The 26,499-nt window shown below is 42.9% G+C and overlaps 1 protein-coding gene across 1 annotated transcript in view; it reads right to left on the reverse strand.

Moving 5' to 3' along the window:
* The window catches only part of LOC309713828 (uncharacterized protein), a 150,029-nt gene that overhangs the window by 71,142 nt on the left and 52,388 nt on the right, over positions 1-26,499 (reverse strand). The gene's annotated exons all lie outside the window — the stretch shown is intronic.

The raw sequence follows: 26,499 nt of genomic DNA on the forward strand, positions 1-26,499 counted from the left end.
AAACAAGTGAACAACACTCTCCAAGAGGTAGGCGTATGGATATGAAAGTCTACCATGAAGACGACACTGCATGAAAGTAAATAAGACGGTTCACTGAAAGCTGAAAGCCACTCATAAAACTCAGGAATAGACAGGCTAGACTGGACTTTGCTAAAAACAAAAAAATCTAAAAAAGCCAGTACAGTTTGGGAAAAACATTCTCATGATAGATAAACGCAAGATCAACCTCTACCAGAAATGTGGCAAGAAAAAAGTACTGAGAAAGTGTGAAACAGCTCATGATCCAAAGCATACCAAATCAACTGTAAAACACAGCACAGGCAGTGTGATGGCTTGGGCGCGCATGGCTGCCAGTTGCACTGGGACGCTAAAGTTTATTCATGATGTGACACATGACAGAAGCAACACAATGAACTCCTGAGGTGTTCAGAGACATACTGTCTGCTCAAATCCAGCTAAATGCAATCAAATTGATTGGCTGGTATTTCATAAAGCAGATGTAAAAAGACCCAAAACATATGGCCAAAGCAACACAGGAGTTTATTAAAGTAAAGAATGACCAAATCAGTCACCTGATCTTAACCCAGCTGAACATTTCACTTGTCGGAGACTAAACTTCAGACATGCACACAGACAAGAAAGCTCCTTACCATGCATGAAGGGTTTCACCCCAAGTTCAGCACCCTGAGGCTGTATGCTAAGCGGAAGGAAGGAGGCCGGGGACTAGTGAGTGTCAGCACCACAGTCCAGGATGAGACAACGAACATCCAAGAATACATCACGAAGATGGCCCCAAATGACCGAGTGCTCAGTGAATACCTCAGGCAGCAGAAACCCAAGAAAGAGGAGGGAGACGAGGAACCATCATGGAAGGACAGGCCCCTGCACGGTATGTACCACCGGCAGATAGAGGAGGTGGCTGATATCCAGAAATCCTACCAGTGGCTGGACAAAGCTGGACTGAAAGACAGCACAGAGGCACTAATCATGGCAGCACAAGAACAAGCTCTGAGTACAAGATCCATAGAGGCTGGGGTCTATCACACCAGGCAAGACCCCAGGTGCAGGCTGTGTAAAGATGCCCCAGAGACAATCCAGCACATAACAGCAGGGTGCAAGATGCTAGCAGGCAAGGCATACATGGAACGCCATAACCAAGTGGCCGGCATAGTGTACAGGAACATCTGTGCCGAGTATAACCTGGAAGTCCCGAGGTCAAAATGGGAGATGCACCCAAGGGTGGTGGAGAATGACCGAGCTAAGATCCTGTGGGACTTCCAGATACAGACGGACAAAATGGTGGTGGCTAACACACCGGACATAGTGGTGGTAGACAAACAGAAGAAGACTGCCGTAGTGATCGATGTAGTGATACTGAATGACAGCAACATCAGCAAGAAGGAACACGAGAAGCTGGAAAAGTACCAAGGGCTCAGAGAAGAGCTGGAGAAGAATTGGAGGGTGACCCAGAGGTAATTGGAGCGCTCGATGCAGTGACCCCCAAGCTAGGCGAGTGGCTCCAGCAGATCCCGGGAACAACATCTGAGATCTCTGTCCAGAAGAGCGCAGTTCTGGGAACAGCTAAGATACTGTACAGGACCCTCGAGCTCCCAGGCCTCTGGTAGAGGACCCGAGGTTGAAGCTTGAAGGGATTTTGTTTTATACATTATACATTACATTTGAAAATGTTTTTTTTATCTTATCTATTTTAATTCTTTTAATTTGATCATACTATCCCTCTGTTCAGCACTGTGCTATATAAATAAAGTTGACTTGACTTGACACTCTCTTAACGCCATCATGACAGTCCAGAGCTTCCTCAAATGGAATAAGGCTGCTGCCATAAGGCTGGGACAAATGTGACAGAAAGTTGGATACTGATGTTGAAATACCTGTAACACTTGTAGGTGGAAACCCACTAGTGTCTTATGTATATGTTTTCAGTGACGCTTGTGTTGATGAGCACACAATGAATCACAAACATCCAGGAAGGTTCGATAGAAGGAAATACTCTGAAAGAAATGTCAGAAAAGCAGGAAGTACCCTGTAAACGATTTAATCAATAAAACTGTCATTGCTTGGCTTCACTTGATATTTATCTTGTTCTTTGGTCCACACAGTTCAGTACTCCTGAGTCATTCTTTCCCTTCACTAATACTTTAAACTTTCCAACCTCATGTGGCTGCATTACAACTTTGTAATAAAAATAGAAATTGAGCTCCTACCTATGCCACATAAAAGGGTTATAATAAGAGTGTTTCCATTTTTTTAAAAGGTTTCTCATTTCATTTACAACAACATGGTCTACTGTAGTGGCTCATTTTCTTTTCAGAAATTATTGTTCTGAATCTTAGTCCTCTGCTTCTCATATTTTTTCTTCCATTGTTGGCATCAATCTTCAAGGCAGGCTTTAATAAAACTCCAGGTCCAGCTGGTTTTCCAACAGTTTTATAAATAATTTTGGCCTACACTAGAAACCACTATTTTTCAGAATGGTAACTCTTATTCAGAATGTCTGTGAAGGTTCTCAGTCATCCAGGTCATCGTAGTCTAAGGAGATTGGAAAGAAAAGCGTCTGGACTTCTTTAGGTTTCTTGAAGATGCTTTGCGTCTCATCCGAGATGCTTCTTCCGTTCTAACCGCAAATGGTGGAGAGTCCCAGATTTTAAACCCTATGGCAGTGTCCCCAAGAGGGTCATGAACCCCCTAATGATCCTCTATCGAATCAAACGAGTCAAGGTGTAAAAATGGGTGTGGGTCACAAAGAGCAAAGGTTTCCAGTCAATTCATTGTGAAACCTAGCCCCACCATATCGTCATTTACTGAGGTCAAAGGGCCAAGGTTTTAGTGGGCGTTAAGGCGTCTGGAAAGGGATCTCAAAACTGGATTATAAGATTGCAGACAGTTGATGTTGCAGCCCACCGCCTCTGTTCAAAGATGGTCATTCACAGTGGACATATATGGCTTCTTGCACTCCTCTTTCAAACCATCTGTCCTCTCGGTCCAAAATGTAAACATCCTCGAAACATTGACCTTTGTCCTTTAGACACAGATGAACCGCTAAGTCTTGTCCCGTCGAGGTGGCTCTTCTATGTTGTGCATATCTTATATTATACATGTAGTAGTGTGCAATACTCTAATAAAACTATTATTCAAAGTGTAAATGCTTAAATATTAGTCACTACTTTATCACTTTTCTTAATCGATGGCACATCACTTATGATTTTTTGGAGATACTTCAACACTTTAAGATTTCAAGAACTATCTTCACAAAAGTGGGAAAAAAATATTTAAATTAGATTTTAAATAATCTATAAATAATACTGAAGTGAAACTGTACTCAGAAGTACTGAACTGTCTATGGTGAAAAACAAAGTCAACATGAATTGAAAACAAGCAATGGCACCTTTGTTGATTAAAATCTTTGCAGAGAAGTGCCTGCTTCTGGCTGCCAACATTTCTTAAAAAGAAAAAAAAAGAAAGACAGAAAGAAAGAAAGACAGAAAGACAGAAAGAATTTCTGCCTAACAAAGCTTCCTGAATGTTTGTGTTTCATTATGATCATATCAACACAAGTGTCACTAAAAAATATTTGGGGTGAAATCCCCTAGGTGTTACAGGTTTTTCCACATCACTATTCAACTTTCTGTCATATTTGCTAAAGTCCCAGAGCAACATCCTTGTTCCTTTCTAAGATGCTGTGGATTCTTTGTATTTTACTACTTGGAGATAGGATTAAGTACTGATTGGGGCAAATTTTAGATGATCACAGTAGGTTTTACTCAGGGAAGTTGGTTGTTTTTGGTTAACCCCCCGCCCCCAAAAACCAACAACAACAACAACAACAAAAAAACATCCAGAGTATCCAAGGTACGTTCTTCTCTTTATGACAAGTGTGACAGCTGAGCCTCCCAATTTACTTCCTGCATAGTGATTTAACAGCGTTTTTTCTAGTTTCAAAACAAACAACTTTCATTTTCTGAATCCAACATTGAGTAAATTACAGTATGGCACAATAATTACCATGAGATACATAATACATATAGAAACACTACATATTAACATCACTTTGGAAATAGAAAGAAGACTGAAGAGAGGGAACGTTTCTGTTTTTACAACAAAAATTTGTGGGTTTTTTAGAGTTGTAAGACACCCCTGTGGAATTGGACAAGCTAGAGTTGGATGTCATGAACACATCGTTTCCAGTTTTTTAATGTACTGTGTAATTAACTCTCAATATCGTTATTATTTTGACTGTTTTTAAACTGGTATAATATTAGTAAAATAGTGACAATACCAAGTCATGTGATGAACGTGAACATGTCCCTGAAACACAATTCCAAAATTTGGTTGAATATTTCTCAAATGTCATATGAATGAAAATAAAGACAATGTGACTTTTCATATAATATCAGAAACAGAGAAGCTTAAAGATAATGTATACCTGATGTAGATGATGTCATACTTTGTTTTCACTGTTCTAACTACACAGGTGAGAGAGATGAATGTTAGAGCCTCTTTTCAAAACGTTCTTTATGAGCGGTTTTACAATAGGCAAACCTTCAGTATTTGTATAACAGGTTCATATAACAGAGACACAGAGCAGCAGAGCTTGGAGACACCGCACAGGTCTTCCGTCTCTGGATTGAGGAACCATGTCTCAGAGTGAGTTGTAATAAAAAGTTTGTATTCACATTAACATCACAATCTTTGCTTTGTATTAATACGTATGTGAATAGCGGGAAAATATTTTTAAATGTAAAGGTTTATAATTGAATTTCAGATTTTAAAAAAGTAATGTTGAGTTTTAACCTTTGCTCGACTCATGGGTCAAGAATTTCCTGTAAAAAGAAAAAGAAAACCTTTTTCTTAAGGACATGAAAACATCTGCTTACATCCACAGCAGATTTTAAAACACAATGTGATGAGTTTTATCTAAGAATCACACCATAACATGTCTTTAATGATCATAGAGGACGAGTCTTCACCTGAACCTGTGCAGCCACAGAAAGAAGATCTGAGTGAGAACACAGAGAAAGCTTCAGCAGACATGACAGACCACCCTGATCAAGAAGAAAATCAGATCCAGTCCAGCAACACTGATCACAAGACTGACACACCAGAAAACATGGATGAAACTAAAGAAGCAGGACAAAGGAACAACAGGTAAATGTGAACATGGAGACTTCTAGATTCTGGATTTGACAAAACTTTATGTGAAGTTCACACTGAACAGAAATATTCTTTAATGATGTTCACTGATTTAAAAAGATGATCAGCTGATGATATAAACACAGTTTCTAATCACTTCATGAGGTTCAACACTTCTGTTACAGTTCTGATAAAAATCCTGAGTTACAAGATCAACCTGAGACTAAAGGTGAGACACAAACTTATACAGCAGTTTGTCTTCATACTTCGTGTGTGTGTGTGTGTGTGTGTGTGTGTGTGTGTGTGTGTGTGTGTGTGTGTGTGTGTGTGTGTGTGTGTGTGTGTGTGTGTGTGTGGAGTCATAAGTTCAAACTGAGCCAAAAATGTGAAAAGGAGGGCTCCGAAAACCCATATGTGAATAATTTGGACCAGGATGTATGTGTTTGTGTGAGATTTTAAATGTGAACTTTTTGTTCTGCGACATTTAGAACCACAGAAGAAATCCCACACTGAGATCCTTATGTGAAGAAAATGATTCACAAATGTTGAGATTCATAGAAATTGGTTTACACGTGCAGCAGACTTTAAAACACAATGTGATGACAAACGAGGTTTTATCTAAGAATCACACCATAACATGTCTTTAATGATCATAGAGGACGAGTCTTCACCTGAACCTGTGCAGCTACAGAAAGAAGATCTGAGTGAGAACACAGAGAAAGTTTCAGCAGACATGACAGACCACCCTGATCAAGAAGAAAATCAGATCCAGTCCAGCAACACTGATCACAAGACTGACACACCAGAAAACATGGATGAAACTAAAGGAGCAGGACAAAGGAACAACAGGTAAATGTGAACATGGAGACTTCTAGATTCTGGATTTGACAAAACTTTATGTGAAGTTCACACTGAACAGAAATATTCTTTAATGATGTTCACTGATTTAAAAAGATGATCAGCTGATGATATAAACACAGTTTCTAATCACTTCATGAGGTTCAACACTTCTGTTACAGTTCTGATAAAAATCCTGAGTTACAAGATAAACCTGAGACTAAAGGTGAGACACAAACTTATACAGCAGTTTGTCTTCATACTTCAGGTGTGTGTGTGTGTGTGTGTGTGTGTGTGTGTGTGTGTGTGTGTGTGTGTGTGTGTGTGTGTGTGTGTGTGGAGTCATAAGTTCAAACTGAGCCAAAAATGTGAAAAGGAGGGCTCCGAAAACCCATATGTGAATAATTTGGACCAGGATGTATGTGTTTGTGTGAGATTTTAAATGTGAACTTTTTGTTCTGCGACATTTAGAACCACAGAAGAAATCCCACACTGAGATCCTTATGTGAAGAAAATGATTCACAAATGTTGAGATTCATAGAAATTGGTTTACACGTGCAGCAGACTTTAAAACACAATGTGATGACAAACGAGGTTTTATCTAAGAATCACACCATAACATGTCTTTAATGATCATAGAGGACGAGTCTTCACCTGAACCTGTGCAGCTACAGAAAGAAGATCTGAGTGAGAACACAGAGAAAGTTTCAGCAGACATGACAGACCACCCTGATCAAGAAGAAAATCAGATCCAGTCCAGCAACACTGATCACAAGACTGACACACCAGAAAACATGGATGAAACTAAAGGAGCAGGACAAAGGAACAACAGGTAAATGTGAACATGGAGACTTCTAGATTCTGGAGTTAATGTAACTTTGTTTCAAATTCACACTGAACACAAATGTTTTTTATTACTGTGATAACAAAAGATCAGCTGATGATATAAACACAGTTACTGCATCACTTCACGAGGTTCAACTCTTATGTTACAGTTCTGCTGAAAATCCTGAGTTAAAAGATCAACCTGAGACTAAAGGTGAGACACAAACTTTAAACGTAGTTTGTCACCATATTTTCAAAAGTGTATGTGTTTATGTGTGTTTATGCAGTGATTACATCAAACTGTTAGTGTGTGTGTTTGTGTGGGAACAATGCCAAGCTGAGGTCTTTATTTGAAGAACATAATTTACAAAGTAGAAATAAATGAGGTCACATGTGCAGCAGACTTCAGAGAGTTTTTATCAAAGAATAAAACACAACATGTCTTTAATGATCATAGAGGACGAGTCTTCACCTGAACCTGTGCAGCTACAGAAAGAAGATCTGAGTGAGAACACAGAGAAAGTTTCAGCAGACATGACAGACCACCCTGATCAAGAAGAAAATCAGATCCAGTCCAGCAACACTGATCACAAGACTGACACACCAGAAAACATGGATGAAACTAAAGAAGCAGGACAAAGGAACAACAGGTAAATGTGAACATGGAGACTTCTAGATTCTGGATTTGACAAAACTTTATGTGAAGTTCACACTGAACAGAAATATTCTTTAATGATGTTCACTGATTTAAAAAGATGATCAGCTGATGATATAAACACAGTTTCTAATCACTTCATGAGGTTCAACACTTCTGTTACAGTTCTGATAAAAATCCTGAGTTACAAGATAAACCTGAGACTAAAGGTGAGACACAAACTTATACAGCAGTTTGTCTTCATACTTCAGGTGTGTGTGTGTGTGTGTGTGTGTGTGTGTGTGTGTGTGTGTGTGTGTGTGTGTGTGGAGTCATAAGTTCAAACTGAGCCAAAAATGTGAAAAGGAGGGCTCCGAAAACCCATATGTGAATAATTTGGACCAGGATGTATGTGTTTGTGTGAGATTTTAAATGTGAACTTTTTGTTCTGCGACATTTAGAACCACAGAAGAAATCCCACACTGAGATCCTTATGTGAAGAAAATGATTCACAAATGTTGAGATTCATAGAAATTGGTTTACACGTGCAGCAGACTTTAAAACACAATGTGATGACAAACGAGGTTTTATCTAAGAATCACACCATAACATGTCTTTAATGATCATAGAGGACGAGTCTTCACCTGAACCTGTGCAGCTACAGAAAGAAGATCTGAGTGAGAACACAGAGAAAGTTTCAGCAGACATGACAGACCACCCTGATCAAGAAGAAAATCAGATCCAGTCCAGCAACACTGATCACAAGACTGACACACCAGAAAACATGGATGAAACTAAAGAAGCAGGACAAAGGAACAACAGGTAAATGTGAACATGGAGACTTCTAGATTCTGGATTTGACAAAACTTTATGTGAAGTTCACACTGAACAGAAATATTCTTTAATGATGTTCACTGATTTAAAAAGATGATCAGCTGATGATATAAACACAGTTTCTAATCACTTCATGAGGTTCAACACTTCTGTTACAGTTCTGATAAAAATCCTGAGTTACAAGATCAACCTGAGACTAAAGGTGAGACACAAACTTATACAGCAGTTTGTCTTCAGGCCTGTGTCTTTGATTGGTGTAGGTGTAATTCAATAGATTTCTTCCTCTTCAATTCTTGCATCATGCAGCAGGTTTTCAGTGAACTACACAAACTTGCTGAAGAAGAACAAGCTAGGAAAGCATATATGTTAGTTTAAATATAAAGGCTGCTATAAGTGATTACACAGTACTGGGGCAAAAATGACTTTATAATATTTGAAATGGAGTAATTTATGTCATGTCTTTCTCTATAATTTTAATTTTGGTGCTTATTACTGAATATGAAATTTAAGGATACATACAAACTCTGAAAAAGTACTTTTTTCGATTTGTTATTCATCAATGCAGGAAAGCACTCTGAGACCAAAGTGAACGTTGTCCTTCTGGGCATGGCCGGGAGTGGAAAGAGCGCCAGTGGGAACACCATCCTTGGAAAGAAGAGCTTCATTTCTAAACCGAGTTCAAAGCCGATCACCACAGAGTGCCAGGCGGCAGAAACAAGGAGAAATGGCCTACACCTGTTTGTAATTGATACTCCAGATATCTTTGATGATGAAATCAAATCATCAGTTAAGAGCAAACATGTTAAAAAATGCAAACAGCTCTGCAAGTCAGAACCTTGTGTCTATTTAGTTGTGATGCATGTGAGCAGATTTACAGATGGTGAGAGAGACATAGTGGGTAAATTAGAAAAAGCTTTTGGGAGTAAAGTTAAAGAAAAAACAGTGGTACTGTTCACCAGAGGAGACGACCTGCAGCAGGGAGAAATAACCTTTGAGGAGTTTTTGCATAAGGGCCATCCTGGTCTGAGGGAAATTATTAAACAGTGTGGAAACAGGTGTGTTCTCTTTGAGAACAGAAAGTCGAGTTCACAGCAAGTGAAAAATCTGATTGACACAGTGACCGGGCTGTTAGAATAACAGACAACATTACCTCATGTATGAGTTAAAATCACGTGCTTAGACATTTGGCCTTTTTCTGTAGAGCTATGAATAATTTAGAGTCTGGTAGTAATGGGATTCTATATTGTCGAACAATGGATTATACATTAGGGAAGCCAGGGGAAAATTTATTCAATACAAAATTCTTAACAGATATGATTATACTCCTTCAAGGCTGTATAGAATGGGGATTGGTAGAGATGACTTGTGTTGGAAATGCCAACAAGCCAAAGGTACTCTGATACATGCCCTCTGGGAATGTCCGCTGGTTTTTCTAATTTGGAACACTGTACTGAATTATTTGCAGGGGTGGACACTTCGTAACCTACCCAGATCACCTAAATTATGTCTACTAGGAGACAAAAGAGAGGTGCCGCAATTAAATAAACACCAGTTTAGAGTGTTAAGTACTCCATTGGTAACATGTGCCTGTGTCATTTTGGAAATCTGGAAGGACTCCCATACTGCAACGCTTAAAATGTGGAAAGAAAGAATGATTGGGAATGTTGCGTGCGAAAAGATGCTGGGAAAAATACATCATGTGACGGAAGCTGCGGTGGAACAGTGGGACAGTTTTTGCACCTACATGTCTACCTGACTTGGACATTTGAGCTTAATACAACATATGTTAAAACCTCACTGTTTTTGTTTTGTTTGGGGTTTTTTTTTTTCGGTTTTTTTTTTTTTTGTTGTTGGTTTTTGTTTGTTTGTTTTTTTTTGTTTGTTTGCTTCTTCCTTTCGGTTGCTGCATCTTTGTATTTGCTGTTATAAAATGCAAAATCTAATAAATACTTGAATTATAAAATAAAAATAATTTAGAGTCTGAAAGTTATTCTGTATATTGAACTGGAAGATAGTAATAAAATAATTGCCTTCTATATGCCATTTACTACATTATCATTTAAACAAGAAGAAATGCATTTTTAAAATATGGTTACTTGAAGCAGTTTTACATCTTTTTTTTTAAATAAACCACTGACTGGACAAGCTGATTCACACAGTGAAGGTAGCTTTAAACACAACAGAAAAAAAATAATAAAAAAGAATAAAACATTTATTGTTGTAACTCTGGGTAAATATTTTTATATATTAAAGCATGAAAAATCATATTGTTTTATTTTTACATGACGTTGCTTCTTTATAATTATGACTGGACTAACGTTTGCCTTTAATAATAGAAAGACTGTTTTTAATGTTATTTCCTGATGTTGGGGTGATTTTGTTACAAAATCACTGGTCACATGGAGTCATTACCAGCCAGAGATTAAATGTAAATTATTTTCTTAAGCTATGCATAATATGGTTTATTATATTCTGAAACATCAGGTTCATTATCAGCTTCAGTGAACTGTGATAAAAAAAAATCAATCAATCAATCAATCAATCAATCAATCAATCCTTTATTTGTCACATGTAAAGTTGTTACCTGCAGTTATGTATGTGTATGTAAGCGTGTAAAACCTGCAGATAGCCAGATTAACAGTATTTTGTCTCTATCTATCTGAAATTCATCTCATGTAAACAATAACGTGGCGCACAGCGTGACGTGGAAAAAGGCACATACCTTTGACGTTGTGTGACGAACTCTGTATTCCTCGTCCACATGTAAACGCAAAAAAGGATTTTTAAAAAAATCGCAGTTTTCGGTGATTCGAAACGCCGTTTACATGGACGAAACAGCTGCGTTTTCAAAAATACCCGTGTAGGTGTGGACGCAGCGTAAAAGAGTTAGTAGTTTATTTTAATACTACCTGTAATTTATTGCAGATTACTTGTATTTGCTTAATTGTTTACTAAATGTTTGAGGTGTGAAATAAACCGCAATGGAGCAAAATATGGGCGTGTGTGGTTGGAGGATGTGTGTGTGCGTGTGCGTGTGCGCGTGCGCGCGTGCGCGCGGGGGCGTGAACATTTTTCTTGTAAAACATAAGGGGGGCCCAGCAAAAAAAGTTTGGGAACCACTGCTTTACAGTATGTTGTAAATATTGTGTACAAGGGAAGGGTTGCCTCAACACTAGAACTAAATATGGTTTTGTTTGTACTTTACGTGCACTGATCCTGTTACCCATTTTTACACACCGTACACTGAGCTGAGAGGAGCAAGTAAATCATAATCCATACAACACCTTATGTTCAGAGACAGTTCACTAAACGCTCATTGTTCAGAACTGTGTTCATGTATCTGAACTTACACCTAAACTTGTCATCTATTATAATATGTATAACATAATTTTTGTTATTCAAGTAAGCACACTGGCATCAAAGTGAACCTTGTTCTTCTGGGAATGTCTGGGAGTGGAAAGACTGCCAGTGGAAACACAATCCTTGGACAGAAAGATCCCAACCTGATCCTGAAGAAATAATTCAAAGTCGTGGCTGCAGGTGTGTTTTTGAACAGCAGCTCAGGCTCATATGAGGATGGACACAATGACCAGGATGATCCAAGAAGGGCAGAATTTATAATTTCATGTCTCAGATCAGAGCAATAAAGTGGTTAGAAATTATTTACTGTCTAAAGATAGAAATTCATAATCATAAAGCGGTAATAGTCAAAGCTAACGGAATACTTGGCTCAGTAGACCTCTGAGTCAGGGATTGTTCTTTCTTTACAGAGGGTTTTTTTATAGCACTATCCATGCCAACCAAAGTCTTCTAAATGACTTTGCAATTTCAGAAAGACAACCATTGTAATGCAATTTATCCTCCAACGTTGTGTAATCTATTATTATAAATGTAAATGTTAGTAGAAAATGGTCTGGCAAAAATGTAAATGATGAGTCTGCTCACTTACATTGTAAGAAGAGCCAGTTGACTAGTACTTTAAGTTGACTCGTATGATTTTGGGGGAATATAAATAAAGCTGAATTGACCTGAATTTAATGTTTTGAGGTGTTCAACCATTTAAAATGACATGTGGTGATCTTACAGCTCTACACAAGCAGAAAAGTATAAAGTAAAACCAAAATGGATCCACTCAGCAGCTTCAACGATGGATTCTGCATTCAAATAAGAAAATATAATGAGACAAAACATTTAGTAAATGTTTTTTATCTGCACTGCATGTTGTGGGAATTACTGTTTGATTTATTCTGACAATTTACTTTAGTTCAGAAAATTTAAGTAAGAATTCAGAAAAAAATGGTATAGTGTCAAGATCACTGAGCGGGAAGTAAAGCTGTCACACCTTTCAATAAGAAAATATTCCCCTGAGATGCTTTGGATGCCTCTGTTGGACATCAGCCTGTGAGTAAACAGCCAGCTCAGCCAAGTAAGATCTTTAATCTTTGAATACCACTCTCTTATCTCCATCATGAGAGTCCAAAAGGAACAAGGATGCTGCTGTAAGGCTGGAACAAATATGACAGAAAGTTGAATACTGATGTGGAAATACCTGTAACACTTGTAGGTTGAAATCCACTGGTGTCTTCGGTGCATGTTTCCAGTGACACTTGTGTTGATGAGCTTGTAATGAATCACAAACATCCAGGAAGGTTTGATAGAAGGAAATGTTCTTAAAGAAAAGAAAGCAGGAAGTTCCCTGTTTTTAATCAACAGCTCAGTGCTTCTGAGTCATTGCTTCACTTCAAGACTACTTTAAAACAAGTTTATTTGAACGCATTCCAACCTGACGTAGCTGTATTACAACTCTGCATAAAATATGAAATAAAAATAGAAACTCACTTTCTGCATCCACTTAGGCTTCTCCTCTGCTTCTCATATTTTTTCCTTCAGTTGTTGTCGTCAATCTTCAGGCCTGGCTTTAATAAAGTTCCAGGTCCGGATGGTTTTCCAGCACTTTTGTAAAGAATTGTGTCCAACACTAACATCCGCTATTTTTCAGAACAATTGACTGTGTGCACGTTAGCATATGCTACTTCCGGTGCGGAAACTCCTGTGGGGAGCTTTGTTTACGGTGTCCTATTCGCACCTTGTTTACGGTCCAAAACAAGTTAAGCAAATGAATGAATCAAGCGGCGATTTACATTTCTATAGATGTCTCGGGCATTTACCCAATATATCTGTAAATGATGTTCATCGACTTGTCGATATTTTTTCCCCGCGCCTCAGAGCAAAAGAGAAAAGGGATTCAAATGTTATATTTCTCAGCTGTCCCAGTCACAACATACCCTTCGTAAATACTAACGTATAGAAACCGTTACCAGCAATCATTCATTTTTTGTGTGGGTTTTTTAACATGCTAACAGCATGTTAACATGCTGTGTAGGTGTGTACTTGACTAGCTGATCTCGACATAACGGGGAAACATCTGGTTTGACTATTCTTCACCTGTAGTTTGAATGCTGAACATTTGCCTGTTTAGATCATCAGACCAGTCACTATACAGAGATGTGCTTCTGAGTGTGGACGATGTGTCTTCTGCTGCAGTAATGCAGTTCTGCTTGTGTTGAGTGATGTAAACAACTGATCGATCTAAACTCTTTAAATGTCAAAACTGATCATTAGATTTTTTATGACACAACAGTGGTGAGTGTTCCCACCTTCTCTTTGCAACTCAACGCGATCTTTCCGTTTTCGAGTTTTGGACATGATTTTGGAGGATATCTTCGCAGTAGTGATTGACTGCAAAGTAAAGCTACCGGAAATGTACAACCCCACATACAGTCTCAAACCAGGAAGTTAGCATTTTCTCGTGCACAGGGTCAATTACTCAAATTCAGAGTGATCACACAGCAATTCCAAACGTCAACTCTGCCAGCATTACCTAAACCAGCCAAAGACCCTACACTCCCATCCAGCTACTGCTTCACTGACCTAAAAAATAATTAGAAGAGTCCTTACCAGAAAACTAGAAAAAGGGTAGACACTCAGCCAGTAGTACACACAGACTGGTACATGTAATATTACTGTAGTAGTACTCTTCCATCAACAGATTAGAAACCACTGTTATTTCTTTGATAAAACATTTAGGATATTTCCTCCCAACAAACCTTCCTGAACATTTGTGATTCATCGTGATCTTATCAACACAAGTATCAGTGAAAAAAGTCTCACAACAACATCGTTGTTCCTTTCTAAGAAAATGTGAGTAGTAATATGTAGGCACTTTTGTTGCGGTGCGGGTTCATGTGCGTCCGTGTACGCCTGCACCTACCCCTGTACAAGGCACTTTTGCTAGTTCATGTGAGTCCCTGGGTTCACTAGGGTTCATATGGTTTACCCATGTATTAATTTAATCAATCAATCATGTTTTAATTAAACTACTTTTTATGGATTCTGCATGTGTCTCTGCAACAGTTATACAGGCATATGTGCTCTTTTTTTTTTTTTTTTTTTTTTTTTGCCTGTCCCATTTGGTTCTTTAGCCATCAGAATTGTTATCTGAAGACCAACAAGGATACCCAATGGATTTACTTTGCCAAATGGATCTTCGTGGCATTGCCGTATTGGTCCATTTGGTCGATCTTTGTTTTTATTATTTATTATATTTTATTTTCAGATGTTACAGACAGGACAGACATCAGTGAGGGATAGGAAAGGGAGAAAGAAAGAGTAAGGAAAGGAAAAACAGAAGGGGAGAGGGACAGTGAGAAAGGGGGGGAGAAAAAAAATAAAAATCTCCTGGATCACCTGTTGAGAGAAGAATAGAAGACAAAAAAAACAAAGCAACATACTAAACACAACACCATCGCATTAATCTAGCTAAGTGTAAACAGCAGTAAATACTAAATATTCAATGTTGTTGTGCAGCACGCAGGACAGATGTGCTTCGAAGTAGTAGCCAAGAAAGGTGTAATTTAAGTCTACGAGCAGTGAACACCCGTGTGCATACCTGTGTGGATCAGCGTGCTTGTATTCCAAAGGTTTCTCCATGTAACGATCTGCTAGGGAGTGTGGGGGGGGGGGGGGGGGGGGCACAGCCCCGTCCTCCAGGGTATGAAGCAGGTATGGAGGAGATCAAAACTCCAGACATCCAGAGGCCCCCAGAACACAAGAGACCAAGGAAAACCAACAGAGGGGCAGCCGCGCCACTGTCCCAGCAAGAGCTGAGGAGAGTCCCAGATGAGGGTTCACTCAGCAGCCGCGGAGCAGAAGCCAGGGGGAGTTGCAGTGACGCGCCCGTGAGCTCCGCCGGCAGCCAGCTGTGCCTGAGTGACCGAGCCCCAGGCCGAGAGGCCGGGGGCACCCCACCTCCGAAGTGGTCCGAGCGAGCCCCAGGTTCCAGGCCCCGATAAGCGGCCGCCAAGGAGTGAGCCGGTGTGTACCTGGGCGCCCACCCCCAGACACAAAGAACCACCAACGCACCGACACCTGAGGGAGTCCGCCACCGGCAGGGTAAGTGGTGGTGGGTGGAGATAGGCCTCCAAACCTTGGAGGGCCTGAGGTGTCCCCAGAGAGGTGGCGTCTGATACCCAACCTGACATATAGACACAGACATACAGGCACACACAGACACAAACATCCATTCCCCCCCTCATGCTCTCATATGCACTCACTCCACACTCAACCAACGTGGAGACAGACATAAAGAGACGCTGTACACACAATCACACTCCCCAAGCGTACTCTACAAACCGGGTCTAGGTACCCTTGTCCCTGGAGGGGGGAACTGCACCCAGACCCAGGTGGTGTTACCCTTTTCCCTGCGGTGGGGAGAGGCAGACCACCCCGACTCCGTAGCAGCAGGGAGGCCCCACACTCCAGACCGCAGTCGGACGGCCAACTCCTCCTAGCCCTCCCGCTCCAGCAGGCCGCAGAGAATGGGGGTGGGAGAAGACTCCAAACCTCCCTCCACCCGCTCATTGTAGTGTTGATGCATGTGTGTTCTAAGGTGCAATTAAAACCCAGGAGGGCATGGAGCTACCTGCCAGAGAGCAGCAGGTAAGCGCATAGTCCCTCCTGCTAACCCTCAATGTCTAAGTGTATTTAAAATTGAGAGGTGGGCAACGACGCCAGGGGTGAGGTGTACACCCTGATGGTAATATGGACTCCGTGATTGTGCCCACCCCTAAGATCCTATATGTATGTCTAATGAGAGTGTGAATAATGTGAATGTCTAAGTTGTGGGATAAAATTGAGGCAGAGGCAGCCAGAAGGGGACAGAGGGGGGGGGGGGGGTAGCCTCCTCTGCACCCTGGTGACATACCCCCACTCCAAGGCCCTGCATGTGTGGGTGGTTGTGGTGGAGCGGGAAGAGGGAGGCAGCTGGAGATGGGGAGGGAAGGAAGGGAGGGGCAGGTAACCCCTCCCTGGGGCCAGCTCCCCCGCTGACCCCAGTAGGCACTCCCACACTCCGCGACCCGCCAGAGAAAGAGGGCCCAGGCCCATCCAGACCGGGGCCCAGTGCAGCAGCGCCTCCCGGCCCCTCAGAGCCCGGGACAGTTCACCCAACCCCACCACAGAGAAAACTGCACCCACCCCACCATCCACTCATCTTCCAGACTACATAAGACAGTAAACGCCCAGGCTGAGATCTTCCTCCACCTCTCCTGTATCTCCCCCTCCTGCAGAGAGAGTCCCTGAAGAGAGGAAAGCTCCTGCAAGATGTGACCATCTCCCCCACCAGTTGAAGAGCCCCCCAGGTGGCTCGACGCACCGGCGGCACCCTGCTCCAGGGCTGGGCCCCCATGCACCCACCCGCCCACAACCCCGGCAACACACCAACCAGGACCCAAGCCCCCGAGGCCCGGCCCGGGCCCCAGCCCAGAGACAGAGCGCCCCCAGAACCTCACGCCCATCCCGGACCCACCCAGGGGCAGCCAGGCTACCAGGTCAGTAACCCACGTCCGTCAGCACAGACCCTCCCCTAGCCCCGCTGCACGCAGCCGTGAGGAAACAGTCACCTGAGAGCCAACAGAGCCCCCAACCGGACATGACTGCTACCCCGGGTTGAGCCCCCCAAGGAAGATGCCTCCGGGGAACCCCCCGACGCCCTAAGCCTGTCCCTACCCCCACACCAATCACAACAGTGAAGGCGGGACCAAACTATGACCCCCCACCCCCACTAGGTGATGGAGCTGATAAAAGGAGCCCAGAGCAATTGATCTGATGTGGTGGCAGAGGCTGTATCAAGACTAATGTAATCTAATAGATAATTTCTATATTGGTTAGAATTAAGATTATTTTTATTTTTCCAGTTCATGAGGACTGTTGTCTTGGCTATGCATAGGGCAGTGAAAACCATATGGGCTATATTCTTTTCTGAAGTGACATTATCTAAGCTGCCCAACAAACACACTAAGGGGGAAGTTGGAATGTTACATTTCAGACACTTTGATAAGTCTTCACATATCTCGCACCAAAACTTTTGCACTGGTGGACAGAACCAAAGAGCGTGGATGTAATTGTCTGGTGTATTGCCTTGACAGTGTGAGCAGTTGTTGGAAGATGTAAAGCCCATCTTGAACATCCGATGACCTGTATAGTGCACTCTATGAAGTATTTTGTATTGTATTAATTGCAGACTGGGATTTTTAATTAATTTAAAGGTTTTTAAGCAAATCTCAGACCAGACGTTTTGGTCTAAGCTGACTGATAAATCTGCTTCCCACTTTGCAATAGGAAGGGATATTGATTCATCTAATTTAGAAAGTGTTCTGTATATTTTCGATAATAATTTGGGGGATTTAAGAGTAAGAAAATGTGCCGCACTTAGTGGTGTTTGTAATTCAACTTGACTGAGGTTAAATTTCTTTTTTACTATGGATTTAATTTGTTGATATTCTAAAAATCTTGTCTTGTTGATCCCATATTGTGCAACTAGTCTGTCAAATGGAATAAATTCTGTTCCCTCTAATATATGTTCTAAGTATTTAATTCCTTTACAACTCCATTCTGGGAAATTAATCATATTATTGTTTTGTAATATGTCAGGGTTATTCCAGATAGGTGTACGTTTGCATGGAATTAATGAAGACTCCGTTATTTTTAGAAACTCCCACCATGCTGTCAGAGAAAAGCTGATGTTGATACTTTTAAAGCATTCATGTCTTTTGATGTTTGAGCTAATAAATGGTAGGTCTGAAATCTCTAGATCCTTGCATAGTGCCTGTTCAACATCTAGCCAGGGCTCAACTGAGAAGGTATGTTTTAACCATTCTGAGATGAACTGAAGCCTGTTGGCTAAGAAGTATTGGTAAAAATTAGGCAGATCTAATCCTCCTCTATCCTTGGTTCTTTGTAGCGTTTTTAAGCTGATACGCGGGGGTTTATCTTTCCAAAGGAATTTGGAAATATATGAATCCAGAGATCTGAACCAATCTTGTGATGGTTTGTTAGGGATCATCAAAAATAAGTAATTTATTTTTGGCAAGATCATCATTTTTATAGTGGCGACCCTTCCCATGAGTGATATGGGTAAAGATTTCCATCTAGTCAGATCGCCTTCTACTTTCTTTAGAAGTGGGATGTGGTTTAATTTAGTTAAGTCTGAAAGCTTAGGAGAGACATTAATACCTAAATATTTAATATTTCCGGATTGCAGTGGGGCAGAGGAAGAATTATGGAAGGAGCAGTTAATGGGGAGAACTGTAGATTTTGGCCAGTTAATTGAGTAATCTGAAACTCTTGAAAACCAGTTTATTAAAGTAATTACCTCAGAGAGGTTGGTTTGTGTGTTTTGCAGAAAAAGCAACACATCATCCGCATAGAGACTGATTTTATGTTCTATGTTCTTACATTTTATGCCCTTAATTGTTGTAGCCTGTCTAAATGCTGCTGCTAGAGGTTCGATAAAAATTGCAAAAAGTGAAGGGGAGAGTGGGCATCCCTGTCTGGTGCCCCTCAGGAGACAGAAGCTGGAGGATGTCTGGTCATTTGTTCTGATACGAGCTGTTGGGGAATTGTATAATATTCTTATCCAGTTTATGAAAGAGTTTCCAAAACCAAATTTGTGTAAAGTTGCGAATAAAAATTTCCAGTTAACTCTGTCAAACGCTTTTTCTGCATCTAGAGATAATATTATGGTTTCGATGTTTTTATCGTATGAGTAGTCTATTATGTGCTTAAGGCATATGTGCTCTTAAAAGTAATGCGTTGTTTTACCGATGCCTTGACAACCCTGAAATGCTGATATGACTTTTTACATTTATCTACAACTGGTCAAAAAAATTTGTTTCCAAATCCTGGCTGGTAACAATGTCTCACCAGTCATTTAATTTTAAAAATTTAATTGATTTAATTTAACCACACCTCATTTTACAGATCTACGAGGGTTTCCTATCTCTAGGTGATTTGATCATTTTATTTTAAGAAATAAATAAATAAACGGTTCTAATATGACTTTATTCTGTATGGGAAAATTTGTGTTTCATGAATGTTCATAAGAGTTTAAAAATCTGAATTTCGGAATCGTGATCAATAGGTAGACAGAGCACGTCAGTTTTTAAACAGAGTACACATTCAGCCTTTAGAAATAAAACGCTGTTGCGTTGGTGACACAAAAACGTGTGTGTGATATTTTAAAAGATATTAAAAAAAACTCTTAAGGGTGGTGATTCTTACAGTACTTGCTGGTGAAACTTCTAATTGTATATTATATATAAATAGTGTAATAGCATCGCACATTTCACTGAGTATATTCAAATTTTATTTGTCACATACACAGTACAACATACAGTGAACAGCTTGTGTCCTGAACTGCGGACAGGCTGCTACTCTGGGGCTGGTTTTTAGCATAGGGAGTGTAGACAGGACCCTTACTGAATAACAGGTGGGAATTGAACTTGTGATCCCCACTCCCGAGGTGTGTAGTCTTACCACTAAACTATCCAGCTGCAACACTATCCAGCTGTGAGTATTGCACATTAATGAGTGATTTATCCCATTGTACATTCGAAATGAGGTAAAGTCGTACTGTGTTTTTTTAAGTTTTCAGTGTTTTTGTTTTTCCATCAGTCCGACAGCTTTTTTCAGAGGGGTCACAGGGGCCTATGACGGAGTGTCTGTATTCAGCCTGTCAAACCTGGCATAGAAGGTGTTGTGGCTGTTTGTCATCACATTTTCAAAAGTTCATGTGCGTGTGTGTTTGTGTGGGAACAATCAACACAAATCAACATTCATCCCCAAATCTAAATTTGTGTAGAACTGCTGCTGAAAATTTCTAGTTTCAAATGCGCTCTCTGCATCTAAAGAGACAACTGTGGTTTTTAATTTGTTGATGGAACCATAATCTATTACATTAAGTAGTCTGCATGTATTGTTGGTTTAGTGTCTACACACCTGTTCGGTCAGCATGGATTATGTATGGGGTGATTTTTAATAATCTTCTGACAAAGTATTTTAAGGTTTGAATTTATGAGTGAGATTGTGTGGTAACTGCTTGGGTGTAAGATCTTTGCCTGGTTTAAGAAGCAGACTAAAGATTTTTTTTTTGCATATGAAACCGGAGGAGTTGTACTTACATCTTATGCCATCAGCTTGCCCTAGGCCATCAAAGAGCCAGATGTGTATCCAGATGCAGCGTCACTTCATCAGTCAGTAAGTGGAGATATATCGCCATCTACTGGGCCGTTTATGTATAAAATCTGAACTTGGCAAGGGGAATAAGCAATAAGCACTTCTGGAACATCCTCTCTGAGAACATTAATTGGAAGCTGATATAGAGCTAAAATTGGCATTAATAAAATTAGTGAAATATATTTTAAAATCATTTATATATCCAACAAATCAGTAGCTCCCTCTTTACCTGAGGAGATAACCTGATACCAACCTGATCTTAAAGAAATAATTCAAAGTCATGGCTGCAGGTGTGTTTTTTAACAGCAGCTCAAGCTCATATGAGAACAGAGGATGAACTTAATGATTAGGATGATCCAAGAAGTAAGAAAATAAAATAATTTCATGTCTCAGATCAGAGGAGTAAAGTCTTTAGAAGTGATTTCCTTTCTAAAGATAGAAATATGATGAAGCTTGTAGATCACAAATATAGTTTTAAACTGCATCTTTATTTTTCTTATTTCTTATTTCAACTAACAAGTAATGATTTTCTAATATATTGTAACATTCACAAGAACCAGACGGTTGGGGTCTCAGTTTGTCCGTTTATTTGGCACATAAGCAAGCGGGTTGCTAACTCAGGGGAGAGCAGAGATGGGCAGTAACGCGTTATTTGTAACGCGTTACTGTAATCCGATTACTTTTTTCAAGTAACGAGTAAAGTAAGGGATTACTATTGCAAAAACGGTAATTAGATTACCTTTACTTTCCCGTAGGAACGCTGCGTTACTGCGTTACTAAAACCGTGAATCTTTTGCGAGAATGTCTCACGACAGTGACGTAAGCCAGTGCTCCGTTAGTGACAACAGCTGTGTGCAGATCAACAGTGGATCACATATCGAGTGCAGAGAGAGTATGAGCGTGCAGCGTTTAAAGTGTGGAAGTACTGACCTTACTTTGAGTTTGATTCCATAAAAAGTGACAAAAACATTAGTGTCCGCTGTGCGTGGGAAGAAAACTTCTTTTTACAGCGAAAAAAACCCTAAACTTCCAAGCAAGCACCGAGTAGCTACGATGTAATGGGAAACTCACAGAACTGCCATATCCTTCCACTGACCGCAGCACACCTGCACCAGGGTAAACCTCCGCCTACCCAACTCCTGCTTTACAGGTGAAAATAGAGCAACAGGACCGCTGAGTCTTTGACTTTATTTATTTTCTGCTGTGTTTTACTTGCATCTATTTGAAAGACTGAGTGTAAACACACAAAATATTTTATTTTATGTGCTGAAATGTGCAGAAAATAGGTTTAAATGTTAAACTAATTTCTTCCAGTCAGAGAATGTTGCATATAATTAAATTTTTGCTTGATGCATAAAGTTAAAAGATTAAAACTAATAAAACAAGTTAAAAAGAGACTTTTCCATTTGATTACATTTTGTATGATGGATTATGTAGAAAAAGTAGAACTGGGCTGAAAGCTCTATCGCTTTATCACCTCTTCAGGTTGTAAATCGTGTTTTTAAAAAGTAACTAAGTAACTAAGTAATTAATTACTTTTGAAAATAAGTAATCAGTAAAGTAACGGGATTACTTTTTGGGGGAGGTAATCAGTAATTAGTTACTGATTACTTTTTTCAAGTAACTTGACCAACACTGGGGGAGAGCGCCCTCGTATTACACCTCTCTTCAGCCTGGCACACACACAGAACAACCAGGTCCCCCCACCCCTTCCTGTACACCACCCTCACTACTTCCTGCAGCCCAACCAAACATGAATCTTAAAGGAACAACAACAGTGTGCAGAGATAACTAACATGTCACTGTCCAACAACACTTAAACATCGTTACACTGCCCCCCCAGCAATAAGTTCCTCGTCCCCGAGGGAACGACACAGTCTCTGAGGCGGGGTGGTAGCCTACGTTCCCTCCTTGACCTCCTGAGCCCCTGAGGTGGACGCGGAGCTTCGGGGCTTTGGGGTGAAGAGTCCGAGGGAGGGGAACGCAGCCCCGGTCCCTCTGGAAAGGAGGGGAGGGACTGTCCTCTGTAGGGGGCCATCTGGTCTCTGTGCAGCGCTACTATCCTCCCCCTAGGAGGCAACTGCACCCTGTAAACAACTTCCCCCACTCGCTCTAGGACGCTGCAAGGCCCCACCCAGCTGCTATCCAGTTTAGGACACCGTCCCTTCTTCCTCTTTGGGCTGTAGACCCACACCAGCTCCCCAGCACGGAAGTGCCTCCCCGTAGTGGTGATGTCGTAATTCCTCTTTTGGCGCAGGCCTGCCTTCGCCAGCTGCTCTCGGGCGTAGGAATGTGCAGAATCCAGCCGGTCCTGCAGCTTCCTTGCGTAGTCCCGGCCCGGTGGTGCCTCTGGCGCGTCCGGGGATTTCCCAAAAGCCAACTCTGCAGGAGTTCTCAGCCCTCTCCCTAACATGAGCAGGGCAGGCGTACATTGGGTGGAGTCCTGCACTGCCGACCTGTAGGCCATGAGGGTAAGGGGAAGATGGTAATCCCAGTCCCGTTGGTGTTCTGAGGTAAGGATGGCTAGCTGCTGGGCCAGCGTCCTGTTAAACCTTTCCACCAGCCCATCGCTTTGGGGGTGAAGTGGGGTTTTCTTAATCCCAAGGCGTTCACACATGGCAGCAAATACCTTGGACTCAAAGTTACGCCCCTGGTCACTGTGGAGGGTCTCTGCTGTTCCAAAGCGGCTGAACATCCCCTCCACTAATACATCAGCGACAGTCTCAGCCTCCTGATCTGGGATGGCGTATGCTTCCGGCCACTTGGTAAAATAGTCCATGGCCACAAGAACATAGCGGTTTCCTCTGTTTGTGCGAGGAAATGGGCCCATGACGTCCACAGCTACTCGCTCCATTGGGGCTCCTGCTGGTTGCTGCTGAAGCTGAGCCCGGGACTGGTCCTGTGGCCCTTTGTGTGAGGAACATGCATCACAGCTGCGGCAAAAGTCCTCCACATCCCTCCGCTGTTGACCCCAGTAATAGCCCTGGCGGAGGCGGCGGAGAGTCTTGGAGACCCCAAAGTGGCCAGAGCCAGTGCTCCCATGGCAGGCTTCCAGCACAGCTGACCTCAGCGACCTTGGCACCACAACCTGCCACCTCTCCTCCCCCATGGCAGGATCCATCCAGGCACGCTCCAACACCCCCTCCTTCAGCCTGAGAGCTGCAAACTTGGCCCACAGCCCCCTGGTACAGATGGAAAACCCAGTGACCTCATCCCAAAGGGGTTGCTCCCCCTTCTCCAGCCACTGCAGGGCCGGCAGCAGATCTGTGTCTTGTTCCTGCCGTGCCCTCCACTCCGCTGCATCCACCACCAGAAGAGCCCTGCAGGCGAGCTGTGCTGCTCCGTCTATTGTCGTGAGTTCCCGCTCTATTTCCTCTCGCTTCTCACAGTAACGGCAGCCAGCTGCAGCACATGGGCGGCGAGAGAGGGCGTCTGCGTTAGAATGGTGCGTCCCTGCTCTGTGCTCCACAGTGAAATTGAAGGCTTGGAGCTCCTCCAGCCAGCGAGCCACCTGTCCCTCTGGCTCCCTGAAAGACATCAGCCACTGAAGGGCAGCATGATCAGTTCTGATAACAAATGCTGTGCCGCACAGGTAGTACTTAAAGTGTCTCACCCCCGCCACCACAGCCAACAGCTCTCGTCGTGTGACACAGTAGCGCCGCTCACTCTTGTTCAGGACCCGGCTGAAGTACGCCACCACCTTCTCCCCTTCCGGCCCAACCTGCGACAACACCGCTCCCAGCCCCACATTACTTGCGTCAGTGTCCAGGACAAAAGGCAGGGCGGGGTCAGGGGGGGCAAGGACTGGGGACTCTGTCAGCGATCTGCGGAGGGTGTCGAACGCCTGCTGACAGTCCTGGGTCCAGATGAAGTCACAGTCCTTCTGCAGCAGGTGGAAGAGTGGTGCGGCTATGGAGGAAAAGCCCTTCACAAACTTCCTGTAATAAGACGCCAGTCCTAGGAAGCTTTTGAGCTGTTTCTGGTCTGCTGGTGTGGGCCACTCGGTAATGGTGTGAATTTTTTCCTCCAAAGTGCTGATGCCCTCCCGACCCAGCTTGTGGCCCAGAAACTCCACCTCCCTCCTCATGAAGTGGCACTTGTCGGGATGCAGCTTCAGGCCTGCAGCCGCCACCCTCTCCAACACTTGTCTCAGGGCATCCAGGGCAGCATCAAAGGAGCTCCCGTGCACTAGAAGATCATCCAGGTAAACCAGACACCGTTGCCGTGGGACGCCAGCCAGCACACTGTCCATAAGCCTCTCGAAGGTCGCAGGAGCGTTGCAAAGGCCAAAGCTCAGGACTTTGAACTGCCATAGTCCCCTGTTAGTGCAGAAGGCTGTCTTCGGTCTGGATTCCGGGGACAGTGGCACCTGCCAGTAGCCACTCCGCAGGTCCAGGGTGGAAAACCAGGAGGACCCGGCTACTAAGTCGAGAGACTCATCAATCCTGGGAAGGGGGTAAGAGTCTTTCTTCGTCACTTTGTTGAGTGGTCTGTAGTCCACACAGAAACGCATCCTAGGACTTTTTTTCTTAGGCACCATCACCACCGCGGAGGCCCACGGGCTATCAGATGGTTCTATGATGCCCGCCTTCATCATTTCACACAACTCTCTGTCTGCAGCCTCCTGATGAGCCAGGGGCAGGCGGCGGGGGCGCACTTTAATAGGCTGGGCATCCCCGGTCTCAATGACGTGCTCTACCAAGTGTGTCAAGCCAACATCACTGTCTTTCAGGGCAAAAATGTCACTAAACTCTTTTAGTACCTGCCATAGACTCTCTTGCTGCTGTGGAGTCAGCCCCTCACAGTTCTTTGACCAGATACTCCTCACTGCTGAGAGCCTCTCCCCCTCCTCCTCCTCCGCTCGCTGTTCTGCTGGCGGGTCTGCAGGGGTCTCTGCGGTGGAGGTGGATGCCGCGGCAGATGCTGTGCAGACCGGGGGAGGAATAAGCGGCACCTTCTTCCCATCAGGGAGTACGAGGAAGCCTTTGCCTAAGTCCAGTACACCACCAATGGCTCGTAAAAAATCCAGCCCAAGGATGCAGGTGTCCTGCACGTCAGCCACCCAGGCAGCATAAGACACACCGAGGTCCCCCACCTTGAACTGGAACACTCCCCTCCCTCTCATTGGGGCCAGATCACTGGTCACCGTCTTAAGTTGCACGTTAGTCGGTTGTACAGCAGCTCCGGTTGGGACAACATCGGGTCGGACCAGCGTTGCATTGGATCCCGTGTCCAGCAGGGCCGTACAGGACACCCCCGCAATCGTCACTGGAACATGGCAGAAGCCGCCAACCTGGGTCCAGCCCACAGTGATGGGTGGAGGTGGCGGTGGTGTGGGGATGTCGTTCTCCCGGGCCCATGTACTCCCGCCTACACGGGCCCGTGGGCGTTTCCCTGAACCGCTGCAAGCTTGGGGCACTGCCTGATGAGGTGTCCGACTTGTCCACATCCCCAGCAGCTCTGAGGTCGGCGGTGTGGGCCAGCCCGAGGGGAAGGCGACTGCAGCGAAGCTGCCTGCACCAAACTGCACAGGCCCGCTGGCGTCTCCATCTGTTCCACAGGTGCAGACACAGCCCTCACCACGTGTGCGTCATCAGCGCCCCCAGAGGATCCTGCAAGCATCTCCCTCTCCAACGCTAGCTCCA

The sequence above is a fragment of the Aulonocara stuartgranti genome (genome assembly GCF_965226115.1).
Source record: "Aulonocara stuartgranti genome assembly, chromosome: 9".
NCBI lineage: Eukaryota > Metazoa > Chordata > Actinopteri > Cichliformes > Cichlidae > Aulonocara > Aulonocara stuartgranti.